Source organism: Dendropsophus ebraccatus, chromosome 9 (assembly GCF_027789765.1).
Source record: "Dendropsophus ebraccatus isolate aDenEbr1 chromosome 9, aDenEbr1.pat, whole genome shotgun sequence".
Taxonomy (NCBI): domain Eukaryota; kingdom Metazoa; phylum Chordata; class Amphibia; order Anura; family Hylidae; genus Dendropsophus; species Dendropsophus ebraccatus.
The window spans coordinates 42,699,689-42,719,941 of record NC_091462.1 but is presented as its reverse complement, the minus strand read 5'-3'; the positions used below and the strand labels follow the sequence as shown (position 1 = coordinate 42,719,941).

The following is a 20,253-nucleotide window of genomic DNA, read 5'->3' as shown; positions in this document are numbered from 1 at the left end:
TGAGACGCTAAGAAATAATTCACAAAATAACACACATTACAAAGTTATACAACTTTGTAATATATGTTATGTATGTGAATCGCCCCCTTCCCCATGTTCCCCCACCCCCGCACGTGGACCCGGAAGTGTAGTGTACCATACATACCTGACGCGCGACGTCCCTGTCCCTGATCTTCTGTCAACAACGTAATCTTCGGGAGGCCGGCCGAATCGCTGCAGCCTTCCCTGATGCCGGCCCCCCTCTGGCGCGTCATCGGCTGCTCAGCCATGATTGGCTGAGCATAACTGTGCTCAGCCAATGACGTGTGCTGCGTCATCAGCTGCTCAGCCACGATTGGCTGAGCATAACTGTGCTCAGCCAATCGCGGCTGAGCATAGTTATGATGCGGCAGAGGGGGGCCGGCATCAGGGACGACTGCAGCGATTCAGTCAGGCTCCCGAAGATTACGTCGTTGACAGAAGATCGGGGACAGGGACGACATGCGGGTCCACATGCGGGGGTGGGGGAACACGGGGAAGGGGGCGATTCACATAAATAACATACATTACAAAGTTGTATAACTTTGTAATGTGTGTTATTTTGTGAATAATTTCTTAGCGCCGCACTACCCCATTAAGGCTATGGACACAATTTGAGGGTAAACCCCGAAGAATGTGATGTTACACAGAAAATTCTCAATACAAAAGGACAAATTCAATAGTTTTCACCAAGGCCCAATTCTCACTGTATTTTTATGTAGAGGATAGACACACAGTAATATTATAACTGCGGGTAATTGCTGGCACAATAATAGGGGAGGTGACGTCCATAGCCATAGGGTTGCCATGGGCACCACCACGGTATTTTTTTGCATCGTTTTATAAACCAGCTCAGTGGCGCGTCTGTGTGGGGACAGAAGGTTATTTCGGGCGTGTAAACCAGGAAGCTCTGATCAGATTCTCGACAAAAGACTGACAAATCTGTAGAGTACATTGCTGAGGAACTTCAGGTTCTGCCTCAGTGATTTACACACAAACCACAGACACGCTTGTTGTATGACCTGAGGAAACAGTGTGGTTTCTCTCCAGTAGACACTGTGGTTGTGAAAAAGCCCAAGTGTAACACAAATCCCAAGAGATCACCAATGACTGCTCATCCACATTTACAAAGTACTGAACGGACCCCGCGCAATTCACCTTGTTACTCCAAGTGCCTTACTATACAGATTACACCAAAAGACCACCACTCAACACTTCCCGTAAAACATTAGGGTCTAGGTTATAAGTAACTGTTTAATTCCTGACGTCTGATGCAGACCACAAACCATTCACTTTTCTGTAGAATATATATATATATATATATATATATATATATTTATTTATGGAATCCAAGCCTCAAAGGAGTAGTGCCGGGTGTTGTCAAATGGTGTCCCTAAAAACAAACGTTCACGTACATAGACCTTCTAAGTCACATGAAAGAGCTGTGTGCTGTTTGTCGAAGAGATGCACCAATGACTGAAATAGTAAATCCAGGTGACTATATCTGTACGCCTGACATGTTTACTTACAGGGAACAATCGCTGCCAGTGAACTATACATCACATTTATTGTATTCCTTCAACTCAAAATTAAGCAATATACAGATAGTACAGCAGCCATTAGAGATGAGCAAATACACAGTAGAGATTTGTCAAAGGCAAAATCAGTCAATTATTTGTTTAGTCTTGAAAAGTAGTCCCGCTTTCCTAAAGAAGTTTGGTCTGACGCCTTGAGGACTCCTAGGCCTGTGTCCTACCTGACAATTGCCAGGATATCAGAATGATTATTCAAGGCTAGACAAAGCAATGGCTGATTTCATTAGAGTCAGGAAACCTTAGGGTCCTCTCAGATGGGCCAACAGCTGCATGGTACCTGTCCATCTTGGTGACCGGCCTTTACAGATTTTGATGTTTTAATGTCATTATTGTCAGCTGCACGTCCCATAAACATGGAGCAATGGACGGCCAATGTTGATGATTATGTCTGCCCAGAAGATCTGATCAGTTGATTAACAAGCATTCGAGATATGGCTGGCCACCAAAGATTGCTTATTGGGAACAAATGTTCCTATGAATGCACATTTGGTCAATAATAAAAGGGACCTCTACTGTAGTATCTCCCATCTCTACTGGCCGTACATCAGCAGTATCAGAGGACTGATTAGTTATTTATGGTTAATGTAAAGATTGTCCTATTAATGGGGAATTCTCATCACAACTTACATAGTTATACTTGTAGGACATGTCAAGGTACAGATCTTTGAAAATACATTAATTTGACAAACTTGTTTCCTTCTCCTGATACGCCATTCTATTGTTGACAGCTCATTGCCTAGGTTACAGACCACTTCTCTGCTCTAAAATATTGGTGTGTATATATATTATAGTAGTCGAAGGCTATGTTCACATAACTTTTTGCGCCAAAACGCAGTTGTTTTATGCAAATTATGCCCCCCCCCCCAAAAAAAATAAATAAATAAATTGGGTGAACGTAGCCATATAGTGAATAGTGTATAATTTATATATATACTATAGCTGTAGATATACACCAGCCAGACCACTGCTTTTAGATAAGTTTTACAGTATATACACTATATGATTACATTTACATTAGAGCTATATATTAACCAATCAGACCAATGCTTTTAGAGCAGAGAGGTGGTTGGTAACCTAGACAGCAAGCTGTCAACAATGGGAGGAAAAGAAAGTGGCAAGTTTGAAATGTAATGTAAAAATATTTAACTTATCGAGCCCTACAAGTATAACTATGTTAAAGTTGAGAATACCCCTTTAAACAACAATGCTTTAGGTTAAAAAGACAAAGTCAAAGTCAATCTCCTTTATTGGCGGCATGCAGATCTGTCATTCAACACAACAACTACTCAGCTATAACACCAGATGACTACTAAAAGGAGTGTATCCACAAGGTAGATGACGTTTTCCTGCCTTAGTAGTTATCTGATATGGACATACATATCGTCAAGTCCCAGGGGTCCACAGAAAGTGGCCTTTTTAGATGTCTAAAGTTGTCAAACTCTCGTCCATCCAGCTGATGCAAAACTACAATACCTATTATGCCAGCTTTGGCTGTCCAGGCATGATGGGTATAGTAGTTTTGCAGCAGCCAGACAGGCCGTGAGTTTGACACCACTGTTCTAGGGTATAGTTTCCTTAAGAATTCAATCCAAAAAGGACAACATAAGAGCATCCTTCATAGGAGCAATCACATTGTACTAGCCTCTCCACGCATTATTAAAAGCATTAACCTAACCATTCCACCATTATGTGGCCATCATCATAATATCCTATTACTTACATTAAAAGATGCAATAAAAAGGGAAAGTTGGTGATGATGGTGGGGACGACACTGGGACCCTGTGCTCAGTCTTGGACTTACATGGGCAAAAGACTCTCCAGCAACGTTACCAAAAAGCATCAACCAAAGATGATCATTGCATCAAAACCACCCACTTTTAAAATTTTTATGGTTTTTAGACACAGACGTTTCAATAAAATTCTATGTGCCCGGACACATTGGTGCATCAATGGCTTGCCTCATTACATTGTACATTACATTGACTATGACAGGCGTGGCGACACTGCCATAACACACACATACACTATTGATGAGGATGCTTGGCACAATGACCTACATCTTAGAATAGCGCATGACAAACGCCAATAAACCGCTAAACAATGTATTCCCGTACATCCAGAACAATGTGATAAAGTATTCATACAATGACATGACAACAGTCACCGAACGGCCACACACACAGCGCAGAGGTCTCCCAAAAGTTAGGGAGAGTCATTACGGCGTAGATTAATGTAGTTCCATATAAATAAGCCAACAAGAAGTATCTGGCCTTCCATGTGCGGCGGCATGGCGTGGAGATGGCGGAGGTGGGACCATAACAATTAATCACCACACAAAGAGAAGCCCGATCTGGATCCAACACATCAAACCTACTAAAACATTTATGCCTCACCATTAGCAGGAGAGTAAGGAGCGGGGGAGAGAGAGTGAGCGCTGCAAAGCTAATATTTCTGTCGATAGGAAAACGATAGGACCTTCCATCCCCACCCTTAGCTTCCAGGAACTGCTCTCACCCCAGCACAATAAACAGGCTTCTCACTACAGCTTTATATTGCAGCCAGTACAGTATATTATACTATACTGTATTATAATGACAGCTACATACTTCATCCTACAGCCGGACCACTTCCTTGAGTCATAGAAGGCAACCCCTTATACCCAAGTCACCAAAACCACTAAAGGATTTCGGCAACGTTGAAGGGAAATAGGTTACAGTTATGTTCATCTCAACGTATTAGAAGAGTCATTTATTGATAATGTTGCACGTACAGCTACGGCAAACAGGTACACCAAAGCACACGCTGCAAATCAGGACGACCTAAGGCAACATGACCACCGGTAACACGAGTGCCGGCGTATGTTACATGCTGCATGCAAATGCCCCGACGTATCACAGCGGCCATGCTAAAGTTGCAGCTTAGTTTGCCAATTCATGGATGAGAGACGTAGGGAAGATGGCACGACAAAACACAGCGTAACAAAAGTGAAGAGGACTTACAGACAGTCGCCAGTCGCTAAACAAGAGGTCCTCTTATAACCGAGATGTCATGCGAGAGTGATAAGACCAGTGCACTCAGAAGAAGATGGAATAGAATGGGTAAAAATCAATCCGTGCAAGTGTTAGTGCTGTCTCCAGTCTCCTGCTGTGCTGGGGAGAAGAGCTGTGTGTGTGTATGTGTTGCACAACGCAGAGCTGCTTGATTTGCTGGCTGAGCTCGGGGGGCTGGACGCATTTGTATACAGGACACTAAAGGCAAGTAAGCAAGCGTCAACAGCTGGGAGAGCAGGCACAGCACACGACCATGCCGGAGCCTCCTCCAAGCATGGGCTGTGTTACATCCTCCTCCTCCTCCTCCACAGTGCCTCTCCCTCTGCAGCGAGGAACAGGTTAACTACATAATAGAACTGTTCCTACAGGGATCAATAAACGGATGGCTCGAAATAGCGTTAAACATACAAATACTAACAGGGCTCATAAAAGGTTAATGCCCCATTAGATCATCTAGGGGGCAGATGACATCTAGTGACGGCGGCCAGGCGTGAAGTGGTTAAGTCCGTGCCGATTGGCTGGATAAAATAAGCCGTATGAGCCGAGCCTCAGTCAATACGGAGCAGATGTGAGTATGTCCAGGAAGCCTTCCTCATAGAGCCTGCAGTGCTGGAGATTAACAGCTGCTTGCTGCATTTCCCTCCAATTCCACAGCAGCTGCTCTTCTGTCAGCCCCATTTTTAGAAATGAGGAGGTGGATGCTGGTAACAACTGCGATGTAATCCCGCTCTGCGCAGATCAGTTACCTGCAAACAGTCCCTGCATTGTCTGGAGCGCTCGCTCTATAAATAACCTGCAAAGCACACAAACAGTCCAGGATCAAAGCCTGCAGGTATGCTGGGCACCTATGCTGCTCCTGCCACCCGCCATACCACCTAACCCACAACAGCCCTAGCATGCACGACTACATACTACACCAGGGCTAGTGCATATGCATCCATGACCAGACGTCTCCAACATGTTAACACTTAGGTCTCCCATGCCTCAGGCTGATCTGCAAAGACACACATCAATGCAGCATACACAGATCAATGGCTGCTCCAACTAATAGGTTTTTTTTCTGTAATACAAAGTATTTGGATATACTTATGACAACCATGGTGTAGTATGCCAGGAGTCGGGCTATATTTATACTATACCAACGATTGGTATAGCAGGTAACCATCAGCAGGTTAGATGAAACTAAATGTTTACCTTCCTCCTTGGTGCAGGCCCCATGCTGTTAGTTGGAGTAAACTCCGCTCCGGAGCAGCACCGTTAAAAACACTGCCGGCCCACCCTTCTAATAATAATCAATGGAGGGGACGGGTTGGATGACGTGCCAGTGCTCCGCAGCGGAGTTTACTCCGACTAACAGCGTAGGATCTGCACCGAGGTCACACAATCACTATACCGTTTCTGCGATCATCAACATTCATTACACAGAGATGCGTGGCCGATAATAAATCCTACTGCTGCACAAAAGATCAAATCAGCTGATGAGTGGCGAATTGGTGACATTTTAGTACAGTGTGCCACAGCTGATGGCTGTTTGCAAAGTTATGAAATAAAGCTATGGAAGTTCTGAAATAATTTTTTCCTTCTAAGCTCAAGAATGAAGCATGCATGTCCCCACCCTAGGGGAGGCAGGAGATTTTCTTAATACAGCTCAGCCTCTGACACATGGGCTGCTTGGTGCACACCAGGTTACATGTGCACATCCGTAGTCCTGTCCGTAGCCATGGGTCCGCTACAACGGGCAGGACTATGGCCTTAAGCTTGGAAGGAAAACATGATTTTATAACTCTGCAAGCAGTCATCAGCTAAGAGACAGGTATCATTTGCTTTATTCCCCAATCAGCTATCTGCCTATGTCTGCCACTCTGCCCAGCACTAGGTCAGTAACGCACTATGCACATGCCCTCCAACAAAGAGAAAATCCTGGCCAATGCTGCTGTTCACATGGATGAAATCATTATTTCCATCTCTTCATCCATCCAGTCTAGTAGGATGCGGCCCGTACAATGTAGAGACTGTGTAAAAGCTGTCAGCAAAAGAACAAGGTTTCTCAACTTACACTTTTTTGTGTATATGAATACAAAGCTGCGGAGCTGTACGTCCAGATAATGGAGGCTTTTGGCCTTATGATTAGTAAATGCATAGCCTCCATGTAATACTCTATGGTGATAGAAGACAGTGTCAGGCCTGTGGGCCACACCCTTACCAAAAGAAATCAATACAGCACAGGAGAGGATAAATCCAGAGCTGTGCTCCCAGCCTCCCCCTACTGTATCATCTATGGCATATCCTGTAATAACCAGTACATGTCTAACCACAGGAATCAATGTGAGGGGGGCACAGGTCGCATCACCTCACGTATTGGAAAGCTTCCTGAAATCATTGATCTTACAAAGCTAATGACCATCAGGAGTTAATAGGACGCAGGGAGCAGCTAAAGCTCTTTGCAATCTCCATATATTTAAACCAACATGTCGAGCAAAATAAAGCGCATTATTGGTTTTCTATCTGTGCTGTGTGGAGTGGCTGCACATCAGAGGAATAATCTATATTTTTTCACCGCTTGTGGGACCTACTAACAAGAGAGGAAAGATAAAAATGTGTCCACGTGCTAAAGGCCTGTCTCCTGAAATGACGGCCAATAACTGCAGAGAAGCCATGATTTTCCATCCATTAAAGGTCTATGTACCGGTCTTCCATTTATCCACCTTCCTTATATCTTATATATCACACATGTCAGGATAGTTTTGTTAATGGACACTGAGAAATTGTTAATATAGACCTGAATCTGTGAATCATGAATTCACCGCATACTCAAGAAAGAGGTGATCCCACACCATTATATGTATACTTCCAAGTGATTGGGCCTGGCGGTGGATACAACATGGTATACTACAGCAGACCAAGATGAAACAATAGAAGTTAGAATAATTTCTTGCAAATGATCCTGTGTCTAGATATTGCTGATCTATATTTGTTATGATGCCCACTGGTTTGTTTGATTCAGTCTTAGAATGTCCCCCTTGAGCCTCCCGCTGAACCTCGAGCGTGTTCAAATTCATCTCATCCAGAACTTTTGGCATTTGATTGGGTGGCTGAAGAAACCGGATGCAGCCCTTAGGGTACAAACACGCACACCGTATACGCAGCAGATACGCAGCAAATATGCAGCAGATCTGCAGCAGATTTGCTGGTGCAGATTTGATGCTGTGTTCAGTTATTTAGATCTAATCTGCTGCGTATTTGTTGCGTATTTGCTGCGTATCGCAGCAGTAAATATGCTGCGTATACGGTGTGTGTGTTTATACCCTAAAGCTCCCTGGCTGTGTCCATGTTTTCTCAGACTCCCTAAGGGCTGAGACCAACTCCTTCAGCCACCAAATGAAATGCTGAGAGTTTGGGATCAGACAGAGAAGACCATGCTAGAGGTTCCCTCATCACTAATGAGTAATAAAAAGGAGAAGTCTGGCCCTGGCTGAAATCCAACAGCCAGCAGGGACAAACATAAAACCCGGCCCTTACTTACCTCTCCCCGTGCCTGCGAGCCACCTGCGATCCAGCCAGAAGCCAATTTCCCCAGAGTTGTGATGGACTCTCCGCTCAGCCAATCAGTGACTGAAGCGGTGTCCCGCCTCAGACACTGATAAGCCGGGTTGTGCCATCAGCAGTGCAGGAGATCCCAAAGCGGCTATCCATCGCTGAAGCAATGAGTTTGTATCCTTTGTTATTTCCCCGACACCTCCTACACACACACTCCCCCCGCACCCCTGCCATTTAAAAACAAACCCTGGAGGGCAGACTTCTCCTTTAATAGAAAGTCCATTTAAACCTATCATTATCGGCTGGGTGTGGTTAACAATGGAAACAAAGAAGATCGTTGGCAGAAAAGAACCACCTGATCCACCTAGTCTGTCATTTTAGTATTTTCTTGGACCTGGACCTTTTACATGTATTGATGGTTGGAAACATGTGTATGAATGCTCATATGTCTTGAATAAATATACTGTATGTATGTATGTATGCATGTGTGTATATATATATTGCACCTATTTACAAGTAGATGTCAGCAATACAAATACATCCTTCAATAATACTGCCACTTGCTTATCAAAAGTGTCTTCAGTAAAGTGTCCTCACTTACAGCAGGCCAAAGCTTCAGCCTAACCAGGCAGGGTGGGAATTGTAGTTCTCTTAGAAGGTTCCCCATGCCAGACCTATAGCAACCAGAATCCACATCTTATGTTTGTCCCAACAGCCCAGAAAATGAAAGCAGATCTCCACTCTCTGGTGACGACAAGCCTCACTCGCTCACAATGGTTTGTCATCGGGCCCATTTTATTTTAATATGACTTCTGGGTTGTCAAGTGGAAAGAAAAGTTAGTATGCGGATCCACTGAATATTCCCTAAGGGTAAGGTCGGTCATGGTTTATACGTGTACTTTTTCCTTGTTGCATTTTTTTATACTATATTTGATGAGGAAAAAAATGTCACAGAGACCAGGGCCAGGTCACAGGATGGTTTGGGGGAAAAAATGCCAGATTTTTAATAGTCCCTTCCCTACTATGGAGCAGTTGGCTGCCGCCTTCATGTGATTGTGAAGCTGTAATGAGATAATCTCAATGGCAGCTTCATTAGGACACATAGTCCCTTACTGACATTCAAAAGCTACATGAGAATGTAAAGTGCATTTGTAGCCGACACATAAGTAATCCGAGTCACAGACACTATAGGACTTTCGGTAAAGTGGATTTCCTACATGTTCTGCTGCCAGCGGGCTCTGGAGTGTCCTAAAGCCTTTCTCGAATGTCAGCAATACTTCCCTTGTCTCTGCCCCATTCACACCTGGCATTTGGCTGCATCCTTTTTTCAGGCCGGACATCACAAATTAAGAGTTACCTTTATTAATAAAGTCCCTGAGGCTATTAGGGTACAAACCCACACACCGTATACACAGCAGATACGCAACAAATACGCAGCAAATACGCAGCAGATTTGTTGGTACAGATTTGATGCTGTGTTCAGTTATTTAGATATAATCTGCTGCGTTTTTGCTGCGTATTTGCTGCGTGTTTGCTGCGTATCGCAGCAGTAAATACGCTGCTTATACGGTGTGTGGGTTTATACCCTTAAAGTTATTGAGTGCTAAAATAAGTGCAATAAGCAACACTGTTTTCAATGGGAATATGTGTATATTTTTTATATGTACATGTATTACATGAGGCAGTACCCATATAAAAATACATAAAATAAAATGTAATATGTAGTAAGTTGAGAAATTCATACAGGTTACAAGGTACAAGTTACAGACTGTCAAAAAACACACACAGTGGTGCCTTGGATTACGAGCATAATTTGTTCTGGACCGTGTTTGTAATCCAAAATCCACTCTTAAACCAAAGCAAATTTTCATAAATGCAGACAAATGTTTCCAAACCTTAAAATTAATGATTTTTTTTATTCTGAACAACATGTAAAACCAATAAAACAAACATTTATAAACAGCTGAATATGTGATATTATAAGTTACTGTACTGTATAGAAATCAGCATGTGGAGTATAATGTATAGTAACTGCATAAACCTGGAAATACAGCAGCAGTTTGTAGATACAGGATGGAACTGCAGATCCCCCATAATGCAGTAGTGTAGTACAACAGGCTAGAATAGAGAAGCAGGGCTGCTGTCAGAGGTCTGTGTGGTCAAATGACAGCAATGGGGGATGGGGATGTGTCCAGCATGGACCAATCAGGAAGAATTATAGAAGTGAAGGAGGACAGTGACAAAAACTTTTCTATACAGCAGTGTGAATGGCTGAGTGTAAGTGCAGGCACATTAGAGCAGCAGTGTGTTTAACGAAAAACTATAAACGATCGCAAATGAGATTGTTTATCGTTAAAGAACGATAATCGTTAGATACGATCGATATTACAATCGTTATTGCGATTGTTACTATGAATTCCTTCTGCTCCCAGCAAAACAATGAACAATGTTCTATTAGACTGAACGTTTAGTGAAAAAATGCGGAACTTGAGCGAACGAATTGCGCTGGTGATCGCTAGACTGTCCGGGCAGCCCATAGGATATAGCGGCGGTCTGCTGACGACGCTCCTATTCCACGGAGCGGCGGCACCAGATCGCTGCTATACAAGTTGTTTGTCTTTCAACAGACAAAGGACTTCAACAATTAGCCGACATGAACCATGTCGGCTGATCGTTGCCTCCTATTCCACGGGACGATTATCGGCTGTAAAGGCCGATATCGGCCGATAATTGTTCTGTGGAATAGGGCCTTAGGTGCAGGCATATTATAGCAGGAATGGAGAGGATGGGAAACACAAGGGCTGACAGACTGCAGGGAGCAGAAAGGAATAAGCAGGACATATGTTGGCAGAGTAGAGTCTCTGTCCAGGGAGAAAGGGGTTACAGCTATGAAAAGATTACCTCCACAGTCCTGTCCCCAGATGCAAGCCCCAGCCTCAAATGGATCTACTGTCATTTGGAGGATGAGGGAGACTTCCTGGGTCAGAGTACAGGGCTGTAGACCCCGCTATGCAGACCATGCCCCTCCCCCACTTGCCCTCCCACCCAGTACAGGGAGCTCTTAAACCAAAGCAATGCTCTTAAACCAAGTCACAATTTTTAAAAACTGCGAGCTCTTCTTGCAAAACACTCTCAATCCAAGTTACTTTTAAACCAAGGTAACACTGTATTAATATATATACATACATATTATATATATATATATATATATATATATATATATATATATATATATATATATATATTATTTTCTGAAATACCCCACTGTACAGACAATAAAATAAATGGAGCAGTAAGCCGAGGGGAGTGAAATGGATAGCTGCACACTTATCATGGCTCTATCTAATTACTGGTGAGCCCGATTGATCAAACTTTTTAAAGTCTCTGTGCCAGTCAAAAGTTATTTTTTTTATTGTTTTTTTTTTTTTTAAGTGACTGTAACAAAAACCTGTCCCCTTTAAATCCACCAATGTCAGAAAGTTATATAGATTTGTAATTCTATTTGAAAATTTCAAGTCTTTCAGTACTTATCAAATGCTGTATGTTCTGCGGAAAGTGGTGTATTCTTTCCAGTCTACATAGTGCTGCCACCTCTGTCGGTGACAAGAACTGTCCAGAGCAGTAGAGGTTTTCTATGGGGATTTGCTACTGCTCTGGGCAGTTCCTGTTAAAGAAAACGGTGGCACAGTGTCAGACTGGAAAGAATACACCCCTTCCTGCAGGACATACAGCAGCTGGAAAGAAAGTTTTTCTTTTGCCGGGGTACCCCTTTAAGCATGTTCACACAGTATATTATTTCAATTGGACAAATATACTTAATACATTTTTCCAACAAAAGATCTGAACTGCAAATCAGTGCAATAAAAAAAGCACAGGTCCCTTCTCCACAGAGAATCCGTAGGGCCTTTGGTAAACCATCATGAATTTTAAATCCAAAACTAAAAGGTGTAGAATATGGAAAATTCACATCAGATTTCTGCCACAGATTGTTACACATCACTGTTAAAAAGACTCATGTCCATCAAGTCAAACCAAGAGGAAGCACAGATCAGGATGACACTGCGGTCAGACCAGGACTTGCTGCCGTTACATAAATGAAAAATACTTGTGTATAACAATAGTGTAAAATCAAAATTCTGTTCTATACCAGTGTTGCAAAACGCACAACACATAACACCAGGTGTATACAAACTCTACAGGAAAAGATGTGTTTCTGGGAATTGTGATCATAGGCCCTAGGCGGAGATAAGATGGAGCTTACAAATGTCCCGTCCCTGCACCTACCCCTCACAGACAAAACATGCAAGTGTGAATAAGGCCTTAGGGTATTTCACCTCTATGAGATGATATAACCACACTGTACCATTCACCTTATACAATCACTTATTGTTTTACAAAGTAAACAGGATAAAAGAACAAAATACCAGAGATATTTATAAGAGAGATGACTCGAATCTATAAGAAAACACAAAGGCAAATGATAGGAGTCAGTATTGTTTGGGTCAGTATATCAGCAAACTAGCCAATTGAAAAAATTACACACACACAGTGTGGAATATACAATAAATAAAAAAAAAAATATATATATTATATATATATACACACACACACACATACATACATACATACATACATACATACATACATATACACACACACATACACATCACAGTTTAGTCTTTAATAGGAACCCTCTTTTGGTCCATTTGCAGTAAGACAGCTGAAGAATTTCTTAACATTGTTTTGACAGATCTGACACACACAAAAAACCCACTGTGAGACCATAGTCCTTGAGCAACATCTGTCGGAAATGTAAAATGACATGTAACTTGTTGGAACCAGTCTCCTGTGTGGCATCTTGGCTGTGCTCAGATCACATCTGTCATCGCCACTTATGTATATGATGGGAAAAATTTCCAATCGCCCCTCTAACAGAGTTTGGGGGGGGAATACAGTAAAGGGACTATCCAGGATTAGAGGGGGGGGGGGGGGGGGGGGGGGGGGAGGAGAAGAGTACCAGTGACACTTCTGTCCTTAGTTTGTATGTGGTGGTATTGCATAAGGAGTATGGAACAGAGTTGTAATACGACATGAAGTCCTGAGAACAAGTGTGGCGCTGTTGTCTGAAGAAAGTGGCTATGTTCTTCTATTTTATTTTTTTTTTACTGTAAATTTTTTATTAAAGTTTTTCACAAGGATTTTTACAGACAAACAAACAAACAAACTGGTCTGACTACAGAATAGAAGTCAGAAAAGAGTTATACATAACAGTTTGGCTATGTACTTCTAATTCTGGATAATCCCTTAAAGACCTTCTTGCCTCTATTATCTTTTGCAATATGATGATGTATACCAGTCCGATAAAGTATGGAATAGCTTTGTATACATACGCTGGCAGCTTATCCTATGATGATAGATAATGTGATGAGAACGCAGCTCCGACTAAGAAAACACTACCATAACTGAACATAGTACATCCCGAAGTCTTTATACTTTGACCGAGTATCCTTACTGCGCTCGGATTCTTCTACAAACAGTTAATACTCTGGCAGAGTCGGGGATGATAATTCTCGGGGCCCTTTTAGCAGAAACAAAATCGACCTCCTGCTGCTGTGGGTTTTTTTCTTCAGTTTAACAGCTGGCAAACAGCTGCAGCCGCCATCAAGCGGATGACGATAGGAGGGACTGTGCGGCCCACCGCTCTACACTTTGCCTTCCATATGCTTCCATATGTGAATAATACCATTAATAATTTATGGCTCATCAATGTGCATTGTTGTACATGGCTATAAAATCACATTAACAAGGAAAAATGGAGACACCAGTGGAACAACTAATCTATGGGAAAAACGAGAGCAGATAAAAAGGGTCCCGCGTCGGCAGATTACAAAGTGTGCACTACTGTGTTATTTACTATAAAACAACAGTATAACGCAGATTGTGCAGCAATGGCTTCTGGGATGCTTGTTGTGCTCTTTAATGCTGTCCAACCCTGGTCTACATGAGGAGGACTCTATGAAGCAAATTTTTTTTTTTTTTACTTTCTTTGCCATTTTCAAGTACAACATCTGTTCCTATTGGGCCATAGCTATAGCGCTTTTATTTTTCCATCTACAGAGCCATGTAAGGGCTTGTTTTTTCAGGAACAAGTGTGCTTTGTAATGGTGTATTTCAATCTACCATAACCTGTATGATGAAACCCCTAAAATATTATTTATGGTGTGAAATTGGGAAAAAAAAATGCAATTTTGTAACATTTGGGGGGGTTCCAGTGTCTACATAAAGTAAAACTGATATATCTTTATTCTATACGTGAGTCCAAATACAACAATAGCCATGTTTTCATAGCTTTTCTAATGTTTTACTAGTTTTTTTTTTTTTTTTTTTTTACAGAAAAACTATTTTTTTTTTTGCAAATAATTACAATTAAAGTTGCCCTATGGCGACTCTTATAACCAGGGCTGTGGAGTCAGAGCTAGTTTTGACTGGAGTCGGAGTTGGAAAAAAAATGCACCGACTTCGACTCCAGCTTTAAAAAAAAAAATCTTGTGAATTGATGTAGAATTGAATTTTGATATGAATTTTACAAGTTTTGCTCATGAATATATATTATGAGCAACATTCTAATAGGACACTGGCCCTATTACATAAGGGTGGTCGGGGAATATATCAGTAATAGGACCCTGGCCCTATTACATAAGGGGGGGGGGGGTCATGGAAAAGTTGTCGGTCACTATTTGTCAGTTTGTTTCTGAGCTGGAAGAGTCCATTGTGTGGGGGGAGATCTGTGCTGTTCTCTTCCTGGATGCCTGTATATGAGCAGCTGTGTAATATGAAGATATCCTGTGTAATATAGAGGAGGAGGAGGAGAAGACATAAGTAGTGTAGCAGTAATCTCTGTCCTCAGTGTGGCGTTTTCTCTCTGGGAGAAGACTGTTTTTCTTCAGTGCTCTATGGCTGCAGGTGTGTGTGTGTGTGTGTGTGCGCTCGCTATGGCTGCAGCAAGCTGTGTGTGTGTGTGCTATGGCTGCAGCAAGCTGTGTGTGTGTGCTATGGCTGCAGCAAGCTGTGTGTGTGTGCTATGGCTGCAGCAAGCTGTGTGTGTGTGCTATGGCTGCAGCAAGCTGTGTGTGTGTGCTATGATTGCAGCAGGCTGTGTGTGTGTGTGTGTGTGTGTTGCACACTATGGCTGCAGCAAGCTGTGTGTGTGTGTGTGTGTGTGCGTGCTATGGCTGCAGCAGGCTGTGTGTGTGTGTGTGTGTGTGTCCGCCCCCACAGTGACCTTCTATATCACTGTGTGACCTCTGTATATCACTATGGCTGACCTCTATCACAGGGATCTGGCATTGCTAGCAGTGTTTCTTTAAGTATGGTGAATATTTAGTTAGAAACATAGAAGACTGTCAGCAGGAAAAGACCACCTGCTCCATCTAGTCTAGTTGTGAGTAGTTCAGGACATGGAGGCTGGAGACTGGCTGCATCCACTGCACACACAGGAGAATCTGCTTTATATGTTTCCTCATTCCCTCAGAAGTTGCCCCAGGATCATGTAGGACATTAGGGAGAAGCTGCTGAGCCAGTGTGATAACTCCCCTGGTATATGACCGGCCATTTATGAAGGAGTCTGAGTCGGTCCTGATAAAATTCAGGAGTCGGAGTTGGAGTCGGAGCTGCGGCTTACCGACTCCACAGCCCTGCTTATAACAGTTTTATTTTGTCACCTACAGCGCTGTATGAGGGGTAATTTCTCTAGTTTTTATCATATTTGTGTGGAACAGACATTTTAATTAATCTTTATTAATTTTTGTCTGCTATCTAATGTAAAACCAGCAATCGCTGCGCAGGAATAATATTGTTATATTTTAATAAATCGGACAATTATGCACGCTAAGATATACAATAAATGTACTGTATTTAACTTTTACATGTTTTAATTGCATAATAGAAAAAGAGTGATGTAAACTTTTATTGGTGGAGGGACATTGGCATATTTTTTTTAAAAAATTTTTTAACCCCTTAACGACAAAGGGCGTATATTTACGCCCTATTGCTGGTAAGGGCGTTCAGAGCGGGGCCGCGCAGCGACCCCGCTCTGAACCGCCGCAATCCCGGGTGCCGAATGTAGCCCGGGACCGCGGCCATTAGCAGGCACGGTCTGATCGCCGTGCCCGCTAATAAGGTAATCAGATGCAGCTGTCAAAGTTGACAGCTGCATCTGATTACCGGATGCAGCACTTCCCTGGTGTCTAGTGGCCCAGGGGGGCTTCTAGTATAAGTGTAAAAACAAAAAAAAACAAAAAAAAAAAAAGTGTTGTTGTCAATAAAAAGCCCCCTCCCCTAATAAAAGTTTGAATCACCCCCCTTTTCCCAGGTTATAAATAAAAACAAATAAACGTTTACTATCGCGGCGTGCGTAATCGCCCGAACTATTAATCACATTCCTGATCTCGTACGGTAAACTGCGTATGCGCAAGAAAAATCCCAAAGTGCAAAATTGCGCATTTTTGGTCTCATCAAATCCAGTAAAATTGTAATAAAAGGCGATCAAAAAGTCACATATGCGCAATCAAGGTACCCAGACCCATAGCCTAAAGGATAAAAGAGCTATAAGCCTGGGAATGGAGCGATTTTAAAGGAACATATATTTGTTAACAACGGTTTGAATTTTTAACAGGCCATCTCGTAATATAAAAGTTATACATGTTACATATCGTTTTAATCGTAACGACTTGAGGAACATATATAACAGGTCAGTTTTACCCCAGGGTGAATGGCGTAAAAACAAATACCCCCCAAATAAACAAAATGCGTGTTTGGTTTTTTTTTTTCCAATTTCACAACACATTTATTTATTTTTTTGGTTTCCATTGTACTTTATGAAAAAAATCAGCCTGTCATTGCAAAGTACAATTAGTGGCGCAAAAAATAAGGGCTCATGTGGGTTTCTAGGTGGAAAAAATGGAAGTGCTATGGCCTTTTAAGCACAAGGAGGAAAAAACGAAAACGCAAAAATCGAAATTGGCTCTGTCCTTAAGGGGTTAAAGTCCCTCTGGAGGACTATTACATGCAATCATTGGATTGCATATACCGATCAATGCTATGCCATACTGTCCTTTTAATCTTTTCACACTTTGTGTTTTCTTATGGCTAAGTTGTTACAGCTATCACTAGCTTAAAAAGGCATAGCAGTGGTCCAGAGCCAAACCATTGTTTGACCACTGTTACGTCCAGGTTCATGTACAGAGGAGCAGGGTTTCAAGTCCCCTGGGTAACTATGGAGATTTTCTAGCATTTCTCTCAATTAGAGTTAGAAATGTCACAGTAACCACATGCTGTAATGCTCTGTCCTAAGAATTTATTTCCAGAGAAACACAGATGACTCAAGAAACCATTCCAGCCCATGCTTGTCCAAAATAAATATGATAAAGGTTTATTGTCATTACTATACTATTTCCTCAGTTGGCAACTGGACCTCGGCACACGCCATCAGATTAAATGTACCGGGGAGGATTCCGTTTATTCTCCTATTCTATTCGTTGAGTATGGCACGAGCAGTGACTGGCTGCAGGAGTGGTGCAGGTATCATCACTGCGGCACGTATAAATAAGGACCGGTGAGAAGCCACAGAACACCTGTGTTGGATTGCTGCAGCGTGAAAGAGAAGAGGATCAGTTTTCTGCTTTCAAAGAGGACCCGTGGACAATACAAAGTTATTCATCACATTTTATGCCCTGCAGGCCCTGATCCCAGTGCTGTTTTTATTTTGCAGTTATGCCCCAAGATTTTACCATCTGGTTGGCCAACTGCATTTTTCCCTAAACAGTGAGATGGGCAGAAAATGAAATAAAAAAAAAAGGGCCACGAAACAAGAGGATGTAAATAGAGCCTAAGGTGTCATTTGGTGGCTAAGGGGGTGTGAATCATGATCCAGGGGTGGGATTATGTAAGAAATTAATTCCTGTCCATGGAGAAGTACAGTCAGACAAATAGTACAACTCCTATATCTCGGGAAAGGATGAGTGAAGCTACAAAATAAAAACAGCACTGAAATGAGGGCATCAGGGACTATAAAGTCTAAAATTCACTTTAACTTTTTCATACTGACCACAGGTCCACTTTAAAGGCCCTATTACATGAAACGAATATTAAACTTACTTGGCCAATTACCGTCCCTTCAGGCTGATAATGGTTTCATGTAGAGATGAGCCCATTTAGAGTACAAAGGCAATCTGCTTATCAGCCGGCTGCTTTTAAAGTCTGTGCTGCTCCACCTCGGGTGCCTGGAAAAGATGGACCCAGAGTCCTGGGAAATGTCTCCCAGGACTGGATACAGCTTTTCCAGGCACCCACGGCGGAGCAACACAGACTTTAAAAGCAGCCACCTGATAAGCAGACTGCCAAGCTAACAGAGTGATTTGATTTATTTGCACTGTAAATTTGAAATTCCAATAAAATTCCAATGTAATTTCAATAGGAGCCTCAATGGGAAAACCTCAATGGGGTTCCCAAACTATTTAAGGATCATTTGGATAGCTCCTTCCGCTGTCTGTGGGTGTAATAGTGTAGGGTGCTTGCTTCCCCCTTATTACTGTGCCATGTAATACGACCTTAAGAACAGGGAAAGAGCAACTACTGCTGATCCTTCTTACATAATTCCAGTGGTGACATCCCCCTGACCATGGCACATCTGACTTGCATCCTCAAGGTCATATTATTTGTAACCATAATCATATGGCATTAGATCACTGGTAGCATCCTAAACAAAAGTCATAGTCGCCATGCGGTGAAGGCAACATCTGTTGAAAATTTAAAATATTTTTTTTCCTTCCTACACAAGGCACAGTACAGCTTCTGAAACGCCTCAGTCGGAATAACCCTTTAAGAGCAAAAGGTGTCGGCCAGGTACCAGGTTTTCTGTTTTCTATAAGGAAAAACTTAGAACTTTCTCCTTATATCTCTAAATGGTACTCTGCAACTGCTCCAACCTCACATACATGATGAGCACTGGAAGCAATTAACCCGCTACCATGCAAGAAGAATTGCAAAAACAGCAACTTCACACCCTGCAAGCAGATAACTGGTAATTCATAGGTGTGATTGCAACAGCGGAATAGGAATTGGAGCATTATGCAGATTGAGTTAACTTGCGCAAACCTGGCATTACCCTATATACGACATAAACACTTCACAGAATTATACAGAAGAGGTGCCTGAACACAGAATATGTGATGCAAGAACACAAAGAAATGTAACACCCATCCGATGCCAAACCCTGGAGCATTTCTGTAGGAGTGTCTGTGGCAGCCGGACAAAATAGAAGAAATATCACTTCCTGCGATTACATAATTTTTAGCAATCTGAACAACTCTCCAATCACCCTATCCCATTTGGCATAAGCGGAATTTTCCTGTGAAATCACACAGCAAACACTTCATATAAAAGTTTTACAATATAGCACGGCTGAGCTGTTGAGGTTGGATGAATTCAAGGAATGCAAATCCTTCCTAACGTTTTGTATAGCGGGATCATGATACCTAGAGAGATTTGCATTGTATCACTGACAAAGACATGCATAGAAACAAGAGCGGACTACACCTTCCATATCAATGACCACTTACCACCATCTATAGAATGGATGGAACTGCTTAGGTTTTGCCAGTGGGCTGATGGTTCTCTACAGGAGTACTCGTAACAGTTGCTTACGGTGGAGAAGAACCTTAAAGTGTAACTATCGCTTTAAAAAACTTCTGACATGTCATAGCAACATGTCAGAAGTGCTGATCAGTCGGGGTCTGGCTGCTGACAACTCCACTGATCGCTAGAACTAAGGGTCTGCCGTTTGCGCTCTGCCCCTTCATCTCGGCTACAGGGAGGTGCTAATATAAGCAGTCTACGGAATCCACCTCCTGCAGCAGAGATGAAGGGGCAGAGCGCCCGCAGCAGACCTTTAGATCGGTGGGGTTGTCAGCAGCCACACCCTAAATGATCAGCACTTCTGACATGTTGCTATGACATGCGAGAAGTTTTTCATAATGATAGTTACACTTTAACCC

At 42.4% G+C, this 20,253-nt stretch overlaps 1 protein-coding gene across 5 annotated transcripts in view; it reads right to left on the bottom strand.

The window, feature by feature from the left end:
* HDAC4 (histone deacetylase 4) overlaps window positions 1–20,253 on the bottom strand; it is a 136,421-nt gene that overhangs the window by 53,064 nt on the left and 63,104 nt on the right. Inside the window, exon 1 of one of the 5 annotated variants that reach the window (XM_069983106.1) lies at window positions 4,613–4,766. The exons of the other annotated variants lie outside the window; for them this stretch is intronic. The gene's annotated coding sequence lies outside the window, so the exon portion shown is untranslated. Of the gene's footprint in view, window positions 1–4,612; window positions 4,767–20,253 lie in introns of those variants that run through there. 5 annotated transcript variants of the gene reach the window in all.